At 35.1% G+C, this 11,287-nt stretch overlaps 1 pseudogene; it reads right to left on the minus strand.

Annotated features, from left to right (window-relative positions):
• Positions 1 to 9,376: 9,376 nt before the first annotated feature.
• Positions 9,377 to 10,361, minus strand: LOC132673362 (glyceraldehyde-3-phosphate dehydrogenase pseudogene; annotated as a pseudogene).
• Between the last annotated feature and the right edge of the window lie 926 nt (positions 10,362 to 11,287).

Consider the following 11,287-nt stretch of genomic DNA (forward strand, 5'->3'; position numbering starts at 1 on the left):
TGAGAGAGAGAGAGAACACGCATGCCCACACACAGACAATTTTGGGAAGGGCAGAGAGCAAGAGGGAGAGAGAATCCCAAGCAGGTTCTGCGCTGCCAGGGCAGAGCCCAATGGGAGGCTTGAACTCAACAAACCGCAAGATCATGACCTGACCAAAGTCAGACTTTTAACCCACTCAGCCACCCAGATGCCCCTAAAGGTGGCAATTTTAAAGTAGTGCTGTCAGATGCTTCAAATAGAGAACCAGAGAATTCCATTAATCTTTCACTTTTTCATACAAGTCATGCAATGAAAGTGAAGCATGTAGAAATTCTAATTGGAACATCTGGCATTAATAAGAATGTTATTATACATCTAAAAAAGTTCAATATTGAAGATAAAGTTATATTTTTTAATCTAATATCACTAAAAATTTTGGTGGAGTAGATCATCATTTTAACTCTTCTTCCTAAGTTAACAAACCACTGGATCCTGAGTATATTAGAAATTATTTGTGGTCCGTGTGCCATATAGTATTATATTTAAAAAGGAACAAATATCCACCAATCTAACTTGAAGCTAAAATTGCCAAAATTCACACATATTTTTACATACACACAGGAATTAGATATTTAGAATGTTTGTATTAAAACGTTGGTGTTGAATATACATAAATGTTCTTCAGCACAGATGTAGCTGATTTCTCTTTGATAAGAAAGCTATCATCAATATTTAAAAAAAAATATTTAATACTTCGAGGAACTATTTTATAAATTACTTTGTAAATAATACTAAACAAATACTGCATTTCCTAAATGACATTTCCAAATTTTCTTTCATTGTATTCAGTATTCGTTTGAAAATTTTCATGAAAACATCCAAGAATGATAGATCCCAGAACACCTGTTTTTGGTATTTTTCATGAAATTTCAATAGTTCTTAAGTCAGGTTGTCAAGTCAAAGTGATGATTCAGAACTTTTACCAGATCAAGGTTTACTAAATATTTTTATGGGTATAAAGATCAAAGTCTCAGAAAAGCAGAGAGAGTTCTAGAGCATCATCGGTGACTCTGATTTAAACATTTAAAGAATTATGCTGGATACCAAGTTGAGAATAGATTATCACGCAAGGATCGGAGCAGAGAATCTTAACAGGCTCTGGCTGTAAGCCAGAAATGTAGGTGGCTCAGAGCAGAAAGGAAGAGATACAATATTTCCTGATGACTTGAATGTGAATCCTGTGTCCCTTCATGGCGAGCTTTACATCTTAAGAACAAGAGACATGTTCCTTTTAATGATGTTTGTAATAGTTATAGTATCTATTATTGCTTGAGTTACCAAAACAAAAAGTAATAATCTTAAAAAACTTGAAAAATAGGGGTGCCTGGGTAGCTCAGATAGTAGAGCGTCTGACTTCAGCTCCGGTCATGATTCCACAGCTTGTGAGTTGGAGCCCTGGCATCGGGCTCTGTGCTGACAGCTTGGAGCCTAGAGCCTGCTTTAGATTCTGTGTCTCCCTCTCTCTCTCTGCCCCTTCTCTGCTTGCTCACTCGCTCTCTCTCTCTCAAAAATAAATATTAAAAAAAATTGAAAAATATGCTATACACATGTTTTCACACGAGGAGGAAATGTACTGTTTCTTTGTATTGCAAGGAATATATGTGTGCCATATGTATATGCATAATATATCATGTAATACATACTTAGAATGAAAGAATGTCCTTAAAATTTTGTCAAGAGGAAATGGGAAAAAATTGTTCAGCTATGTTACTGGACATAGAACTGGTTCTGAACTCAGGATTAGCTACTCACCGCTTGAAAATCAATATTTGAGAGACAAGTGATGGTAGGAAAGGAAAGGTTGTTTTATTCAGGAAGCTGGCAACCTGGGAAGATGGTGGACTAACATCCTAAAGACCATCTTCCTGGGACAGGTGAAGCTGGGAGGGTTTTAAGGGAGAGGTGTGGGAAATGGTAAGAGCTACATGCAAGAGAAGTGGGTGCCCAAGCGGTTACTCCCATGTCAACATGACCCTGAACAGACTAGCGGCCATCAATGGCAGCTCTTTTTGAATGTGGTCAGGCCTCATCTTCTGGGAGAGTCTGGCCCTTCACTCCTCAAGACCCGTGGTCTGCAAATCTCAAGGAAGGTAGGTTTGTTCTACTATACACCAAGGGGCCTTAGGTCTGGAAGCAAGGAGTGCATAAACTTGAATCAAGTTAACCCTCAAGACAGGTTGTAATGCTGTTACAGCTATAAACATGAAATGTTTTTGGTAAAGGAAAACATTAAAGTTTTTGTTAGTTTTTTAGAAAGTATTGCTTTAGAGATATATCATTATATCAAAAAACATTTTTAAAGAAAAAGCTTGTGTAAATTTTTACTGAGGGAACTCAAGATATTTCTAATAGTCTACAAGTTTACTTTAAGAGGTAGTTCCATTTTTAACCACAGTGACTTGTAACAATTTATAATTCAAATGAAGAATTTCTAATCACTGAAATAGGCTTATTGTATTTGGGCTCTTGTATAGTTTTAACTTTTGCATATTTTCTCAAATAACTTCATGAATTTAATTGTATTAATAGAAAAGTTAATCTAACATAATTAAGCAGACCTAAGAACTTTTATTAGATAGTGACATTTTTGCTTTTAACAGAAATTCATCTGTGACTAGTTGAGACCACTGGATCAAGATGACCTTAACATTGGCCCTTTATTTAATATGATAAATAAAACAAGGTGAAATTTGAATTGGGCAAGTGATGATAATACATTTCACCCTGTTACTAATATTTAGTCCAAACACTGTCAATGTAATGACTTGATCTTTTAGAGAAAGTCCTATCCCACAGGTCCTGATTAATGATGGGCCCAAAATATATTACTTCTAAGTGAGATGGGCCTAAAATATATTGAAATAGAGATCTAAATTAATTATAATTTCAGTCGTCTTATGAAACTGCACTGCACTGTTGAATATGAAATAAAACCATTTTGGGGACTTAAAAACATGGATTTTTTGTTTGGTTGTTTTGTGATGGACTAAACATAATTTAAAAAAACAAAACTTGGGAAATTGACTGAAATTCAGTTGATTTGTACCCAAGATATAAAAGATCAATGCCCATATCAGGTTTCAATGGTCAGTGGGGAAGCCCCCACAAAAAATGAAGTTATCTACTTTTGCCCACATTAATAGAATTGGTTTAATAACAAGGATCTGTGTCTCATCTCATTGTTAAGGGTATAAGATGCAATGCTATTTTTTAGATTCATCTTTATCTTCAAAAGTAGTTATGCACTTCATTTAATGAATCAAATGCACAGTAAATATTCATTAAAATTTATAAATACATGTTTGAAAATAAACACTCTTGTAGGATAATATATTTCAATTAAATGTCAAGGGTATAAAAGTGTGATGTGTTAGCTTTCAAAACTATTACGCTTTTGGAAAAAAATGTGTTTCCTTTTTTGTTTATCCTTAAAAATGCAATTTTCAGTAACATAAGCTATCTATGACTACACAATTCTTGATATAATTTCAGAAAAACCTAAAGTGTTCTTTAGTTTTCTGTTTATAAGCCTTCATAGATGCATACAGCAAAGAGGAAAGTCAAAGGATTATTGAAATGATTGATTTAGGATTGTTTTATTTGGTCTTGAAGAATCTCAAGAAGCAATACTAAAAGTTTTTTTTCATCTTTTGGAACATTTTTATCCCTTCAAAGATTTGGGAAGTGATGTTATTTTAACCAATGTTAATAAAATATATTTGGCTTCAGCATAGGGAAGGAAGAAAGATAAAAAAAAAAAAACAAAACTCTGTGTGTGTGTGTGTGTGTGTGTGTGTGTGTGTGTGTAACATCTGTCTGTTTAAAAGTAAGATAAGCTACACTGGATGCATAGCTTATTTTGCTACTATTGTCATACACATATTTTGTTATTTCCGCTTGTAAGGGATACTGTCCTAGAATAGTATATGTTTAGTGACATAAGAATAAATACATGTGTTCTGTTTTATCATATCAAATAAGATTTTCATGTTACAGTTTTTCCCTCCTACTCATAATGAATTATTCATTGAGCTAGGCCTGTTTTCCTTGAAAAGTTAATAATATAACTAAAGAAAAAACCAGAAGACTGCCTATTTTTGTGTTAAAATCTTAAATGCTGCTTAAAAGTTTTATACATAAGAAGGACACATCAAACATACAGTTTAGTTACTGTGGTATAAAGAGAAGTCTAAATACTTTTATCTTCTCTGTTCAAAATTGAAATATCTAAAACCACAACACCTACATTTTTATTATGTTATCTGCTTATTATCTAAGATGCGTTCAAGTAAATTAACTTAAGAGATCATATAATTATCAAATACAAATGAAGGCTTTCATTAATATGTGGAGTTTGCGAAATATTCTAGAAATACTTTTTATATTACAGTATGGTTTTGCTGTTAAAATAAGCATTCTGCTTTTATAATAATGAAGTCTCATTCAAAAGAGCTTCATTTTACCTAAAAATTCTTCCCTTTATTCTGCCTGTAATGCTAAAAAATGTGTTATTTGTTTCTGTGAAAATTGATGTTTAAAATATTGGTAACTTTCACTAGATGTTCAGCAACAAACACTCAGGACTAACCAATCAAGTATTTAAATTCAAATACTTAAAGCACCCAGGCTTATAAAAAGTACAAAGAGTATAAAGATTTTCAGTCTTTAATTTAAAATGACTTTCCCTGTGAAAATTTTCAGAGCCATCATACCTTAACATGTCAGATTTGCTCTACCAGTAACTTCCATTTACTTAGAGCAGCATAGATTTTTGGTAAATATATAATAACAGTGATTTTCACGGATCTGATTTTGTTTGCTTTAAAGCATTTATGGACAGTAATAAAAGGCCCACCAGAGTGCATTAGGGTTGTTTAATGTGTTTTGGAAAATGATATCTAAAGTACAGACCCCTATCGGCTTACTGCAAAGTGATAGGAACACCCTGATGATGCCCTGTGATTACCCACAAGTAGAACCCTGCAGAAAGTATAGAGCTTTCTTTCCACTCAGGCCAACTCTTATCACAAAATTGTACCAAGATTCTCCCTTCAAGGACTGATTTATGGTAAATTTTGTTCAGGCATAGCCTAGATTGGTGTTTCTGAGTAAATAAATTAGTTGTTGTTGTTGTTGTTGTTGTTGTTGTTACTAAAGGAAACAGTGAGTCTGTTATTTAAAAAGTGGCATACTGCTGGTTTCATCCTCATTCTTCCTAGAGTTTGTGTTTGTAAGCCAACAACTATCTTTTATTTTTGTTGTCTGAGGAAATTTATACTACCTTTCTGTTCTTGTACATATTCATACTAACATCACATTATGAAACAGTGGACATTTTTCAACTGATTATCTATTATGTCCCTAAAGCAACTTTAAAAGATAGTCGTTTTGTCTTGTCAGTAGGTCTCTGATCATTTCCCCACAAACACTGTTTAAAAGCACTCAAGGGATTTGATATATATTACATTTTTAAAAAAGTAAACCAGAGTATTAAAGAAAAAAGCCTGTATGTATTGCTTCCAAATAAAGGCCAGATTGGATGGAAGTAAAGAGTTCTGAACAGGAATCAAGGTCTGACCTGGAAAACATTGTGATCTGTCTCAGGCAGACTAATATATTCCCTGGATTAAGAGGAGCATCTGAAAGTTTAGACAGGAGTATGACCTTTAAGTTTCCTTTTAGTTCTAAGAGTCTGCAATATTCTGTATAAAACTTCAGCCGGAAGAGTGGTTGAGAATAAACTATGGCAGATGAGCCTGTCATGGATTCTTCAAGGAATTGGAGCCATCCATTTGTGAAAGCAATGGGATATGCTAAGGAAATCTTAGGCCAGCTGACAACCAGTGAATCATTCAAGGTCAGGTCACATGACCTTTATCTTCTAGCGGTCTCATGTGTGGGTTCTAGGAGAGCAAGCAGGGTGCGTGGTAAGTCCAGGCCCAGAAGGAGGGCACTGCCACCTCTCCAGCATGCTGTTGGCTAAAGCAAATCACAAGGCTGGCCCAACTCAGAGGTGGGGAAAGGCTTGCTGGATGAAGTTGCAAAGTCACACTGAAAAGGGCATTACTACAGGAAGGGGCAAAGAATAGAAAGGAATTTCTATTAATTCAACCCAACATCCATGTAGAGAATATACTTTCTTTATTCACTTGACTTTCCATTTGATCAATTTCCGTTGATTTACAAACATCCCACTGAAAATTTCATTGATTCCTTTTGGATTCCCTCCTTAAAAAAATTCCTTGACAAGAGTTCAAGAAAGCAAATAGAATCTATCATAAATTTTAAAAGGTTTCATATTATAGATAATGTTTTACCTAAGTTTAAAGTATTTTTTAAAGTATCTGAGGTTTGTTCTTTGTGTTTGACCTGGTCTTTTGTTCTACACTTGACATTTTTGTTTCTAAATTTTAAATTTCTGGTATTATACCTAATTGTGAAGTTTTGTTTTTTTCTCATTTATCTCTTTTTGGCTCTCTGCAACTGATCAGTCTGATAATTTGTATCTTTCTTTAATTCTAAGTGACAGCCAGTCATTATTTCAAGTGTTTCTCCTTCTTATTTATTTTTTTCCTGTCTACCTAGAACTCCCATAGATCTTACATTTTGCTTTATGCTTTCCATATCTTTATGAATTTTAGATGAGTTTTGAAATAGAGCATTTACCAATCTTTGAGTTGGCTAATATATACATAAATGTATATTATGTAAATATATAATATATATAAATATATAATATATAAATATATAATATATTATATATAATATAAATATATATATAATATTTGTTCTCTAATATAATATATATTTTAAATTACATATATAATATATTCTCTGTCTAATATATAATATACATATTATATATAGATTATATATATGCTCTCTCTATATGCTTATATATATATATGTACACACACACACACACATACATACACTCTAAGCTCTTTGTTATGCACACTTTGAGTTCTTGTTCTGGGTCATTTATTTCTTCTGTTTTCTCTGATTTATGTCTTTTAGGTTTGGTTTTGTTTTTATAACTCTTGAATTCCTCACAGATTTTATAGATTTTCCTGTTCATACCTGAAAAATTATTAGATGGTGTGCCTGGGATATGAGGGCTTTGACCCACCTGATGAATTAAGGAGGATGAAACCCTCCAGGTCAGGTAAACTTTCATGTTGCAATCTGGGTTCAAACCTTCCGACCTTAGGAAGCCTCCCATTACTTCCCCTAAGCGTTGTTTTTTTTCCACAAATTATCTCCTCCCGTTGAGCTACTCTATACTTTGGGGGAAGAAAGGGAAATGCCAGGGTCTGACAAGATGAACTGCACTTGGTTACAATGCTTCTCAACCCAGCTTCATCCCAACTTCCCAATGTTCCAATGCCTTCAGAGGCTGTGGCTGGAATTACTCTTACTTACTCCATTTGTAACTGGACCAGGTAATCATGCCCCGAGGGCAGGAGTGAGAGGGAGGAGCACAGCTGGAAAGCTGTCTTACCATTTCTATATTCATGATGCCTGGTCCTCTGCTTCCCTAGGTTGTAATTTACCTGCCCCACACCCCACATATACACAGAGATCTTGCAAGATTCTGTCTTCTAGAAGGTTTCCAAAGGTTGCAGTATTGTTGTTGGCTGTGTATATTTTATAGTTTGTTTCTTGGCTCTGAAGTCTGTTACCCTCCTCCTCCTTCCATGCTTTCTCCAAGGGTGAAGTTCGAGAGGAGCCAGCAGCTCTTTCTTTTATGACATTCTGCTTAGAGGCAACTTCTAAATAATTGTGATTGTCCCCATCATAAAATGAGGGGCAGTTTTTAATGACAATTTAAATTTCCTTCTCCAAGAATATATATATATATATATATATATATATATATATATATATGTATATATATATATATACACATATATATATATACACACACACACACACACACGTACATACTCGATATATATATATATATATTTGAGATATATATATGAGATATATGTATATATATATATATATATATATATATGTTGCTTATGATAAAAATAACATTTATTGGCTTTTCCAAAGGTTGCTTAAGGGCAACCCCACAGCACAGTCCAATTTATCAAACTTTAATATTAAGAATATACATCCCCAGGTCTGGAGGAGGGCACAGAAGTGTGCAATTTAAAAATTATCCTGGATGATTCTCATTTACTTGGTCTACATCTCATACTGTCAAATAATTGCTAAGGGCAGTCTCAACTCAGTGAGTAAAGCACAGTAGAAGCCAATAGATGTGTTAGGAACCTCCTGTCCCTCTTCAAGGAAATAACCTAACTTCTTAAAAATTGTATGCCCTTTAGGCAAGAATGAAGAACATTTTGTAGGAGACTACTTTACAAAGGAATTTCTTAGACATATTTAGAATTTCTTAGACATATTCTAGTAATCTCTCGTATTACTGATTCTCTATGTTAAATATACTACCAAAAACATTCCAAAACCAGGTTTATCTGGTCCTGAAGGATTTTGTGTCATGCAGGTAGTGTGGATTCAGGCCATGAGTCTGTGTAAGGGTTGGTTGGGTCCCTCAGTGGAGACATTTTCCTCCTTTACTCAGAAACAAGGTATGAGCAAATGCATTTCTTTATTGCCTACTTTTGTGGGGTTGACTTTTATAGATTGTTTGTTCACTGAGTGTGTTGTCATTTTGGGGACATGGGCTTATGCAGATATCTCTCATCTGACCATCTTCTCAGCACACGCCCAAGGCTTTGCATCAGTTATCCAAGATGACATTAATTGCAGCTTGAATTTACATAAATTTTCAGAACACTCAAGATAGCCTATATATCACGATTTGTGTTTATGTTTCTTAGCGTTTCTTTCTTTCTTTTTTTTTTTTTCCTTTTGGCTTTTTTGAAGGGTTCCTTTACTTCTGAGGCAGCTTTTTGTTTTGGTTTCTTCTATTTTTTTTTTTTTTTTTTTTTAGTTTTAAGCTGTATATTTTGAGGTATAAATTTTCTTGTAATTATTTCACAAAATCAGTTTCTGCTTTATAAATGTCCACTTGCAATCCCGTAGAACCTTATTCATAACTTTATCTAATAAACTTTAGCACTTCATAGTTCAACCATTTGTTTTATTTTTGTATTTAAAATTCTTTTTGTCTGGATATATGACAAGGTAGTGCTCCCCAAGGCCCTCCCCTTCTTCAGAGTGTCTGGGATGAAAACTATGTTCATCCCAGAGGTTGAGAGACTCTCAATGTGTTGGGGATGAGGTGGGGCAAGGATTCCTCAGCAGCTGAGGGCCTCTCTCTTCCTATTTCTCTTGCTGGGGCTGGTGGTCCAGGGGGCTGTTACTCCTTGGAGGCCATGTAAACCATAAGGTCCACACCCAGTTGCTGTAGACAAATTCATTGTCCTACCAGGAAGTCAGCTTGACCCAGTAGTCAATGAGAACAATGACAACCCTGGTATCAAAGGTAGAAGAGTGGGTGTCACTATTAAAGTCACAGGAGACATCCCGGTCCTTAGTGTAGCCAAGGTTGCCCTTGAGGGGCCCTCCGATGTCTGCTTCATCACCTTCTTAATGTCATCGTATTTAGTGGCTTTCTCCAGGTGGCTGGTCAGATCCATGGCTGACATAGTAGGAGTGGGAATATGGAAGGCCATGCCAGGGAGCTTCCCATTCAGCTCAGGGATGAACTTGCCTTGGTGACGCCACTAGAAGCAGGGATGATGTTCTGGGAAGCCCCTTGACCATCATGCCACAGCTTCCAAAAAAGGCTGTCCACAGTCCTCTGGGTGACAATGATGGCATGGATTATGGTCATGATTCCCTCCATGATACCAAAGTTGTTATCAATGGTGTTGGCCACAGGGACCAAGCAGGTGGTGGTACAGGAGGCATTGCTGACAATCTCGAGGGAATTGTCATATTTCTCATGGTTCATACCATCACAAACATGGGGACATCAACAGAAGGGTCAGAGATAATGGCCCTCTTGGCTCCATCTTTCAAGTGAGTCCCAGCCTTCTTCATGATGGTAAAGACCCCAGTGAACTCCACAACATACTCAGCACCAGGAGCACCCCATTTGATGCTAGTGGGATCTTGCTTATGGAAGATAGAGATGGGCTTTCCATTGATGACAAATTTCCCTTTCTCAGCCTTGACTGTGCTTTTGAATATGCCATGGATGGGATCCTACTGGAACATGTAGACCATGTATTTGAAGTCGACAAAGGGGTCATCGATGGCTATAATATACACTTTTCCAGAGTTGAAAGCAGCCCTGATGACGAAATCTGGCCAAATCAGTTTACTCCAACCTTCACCATTGTATCTGGGGACGTGCTGGTACTGCACCAGAAGATGCGACTGTCTGTTGCATGGGGAGGAGTTCAACCATTTGTTCTTAGATCCATATTGAACTAACTGACATTTTTTCTCATTTTTTATTTTAATATTTTAGCAAAGCACTTGGTATATATTCGGTTCACAGTTACAAGTATTACATAAGAATGAACCGTCATTCAGATGAAACCAATAGAATTATTTCCTTCATAGTACCATCCCATGGAATAGAATTAGGACCCAAAAATATCCGGACACATTTAGAATCTATATAACAAACCAAATAAAAAAGAAAAAAAAATTTTATCTCATTGAAATATTCTATCCGGTTTCATACATTTGATCATTTTGTAATTTAAATTTAGTATATACATATATACGTGTATGTATATTTATTTTATGTATATGTGTATACATACTTATCTATAAATATATGCTTATATACATCCCTATGTATACACACACACATATGTTGATGGTAAGAACTAACTTTATGTACAGAATGTACTATAGCACTGTGTGTAAGAGTGTTTCATTAACAAATAGAATATAATTCAATGCATTAAGAAACTTGCTTTTTCTCCCCTGTATCATATATGTTAGTTATACTACTTAGTCTTAGTCATAGCATTTTTTCCAAACAACATCAGGCCTCTTTTTTTTTTCTTTTTTTGATTGAATGCCATTTAATGTCTTCTCTCCCTCCTTGTAGAATATATGAGAGAAAAACAGTAACAAAACATGGAGCTTACATTCAAGTGGGAAAAAACACCAAATTTTGCTTCTATTTGTATTTGCCTTATGATCTAGGCATGCAGTGCCTCTAGATAGCAGTTCTCAGCAGTAGTAAATAGAACATTGGCTCCAAAAAAATTATCAAGGAATAAAGAGCTGCTCTAAATACATTTCT

This window comes from Panthera onca, chromosome C1 (genome assembly GCF_046562875.1).
Source record: "Panthera onca isolate mPanOnc1 chromosome C1, mPanOnc1 haplotype 2, whole genome shotgun sequence".
NCBI classification, from domain to species: domain Eukaryota; kingdom Metazoa; phylum Chordata; class Mammalia; order Carnivora; family Felidae; genus Panthera; species Panthera onca.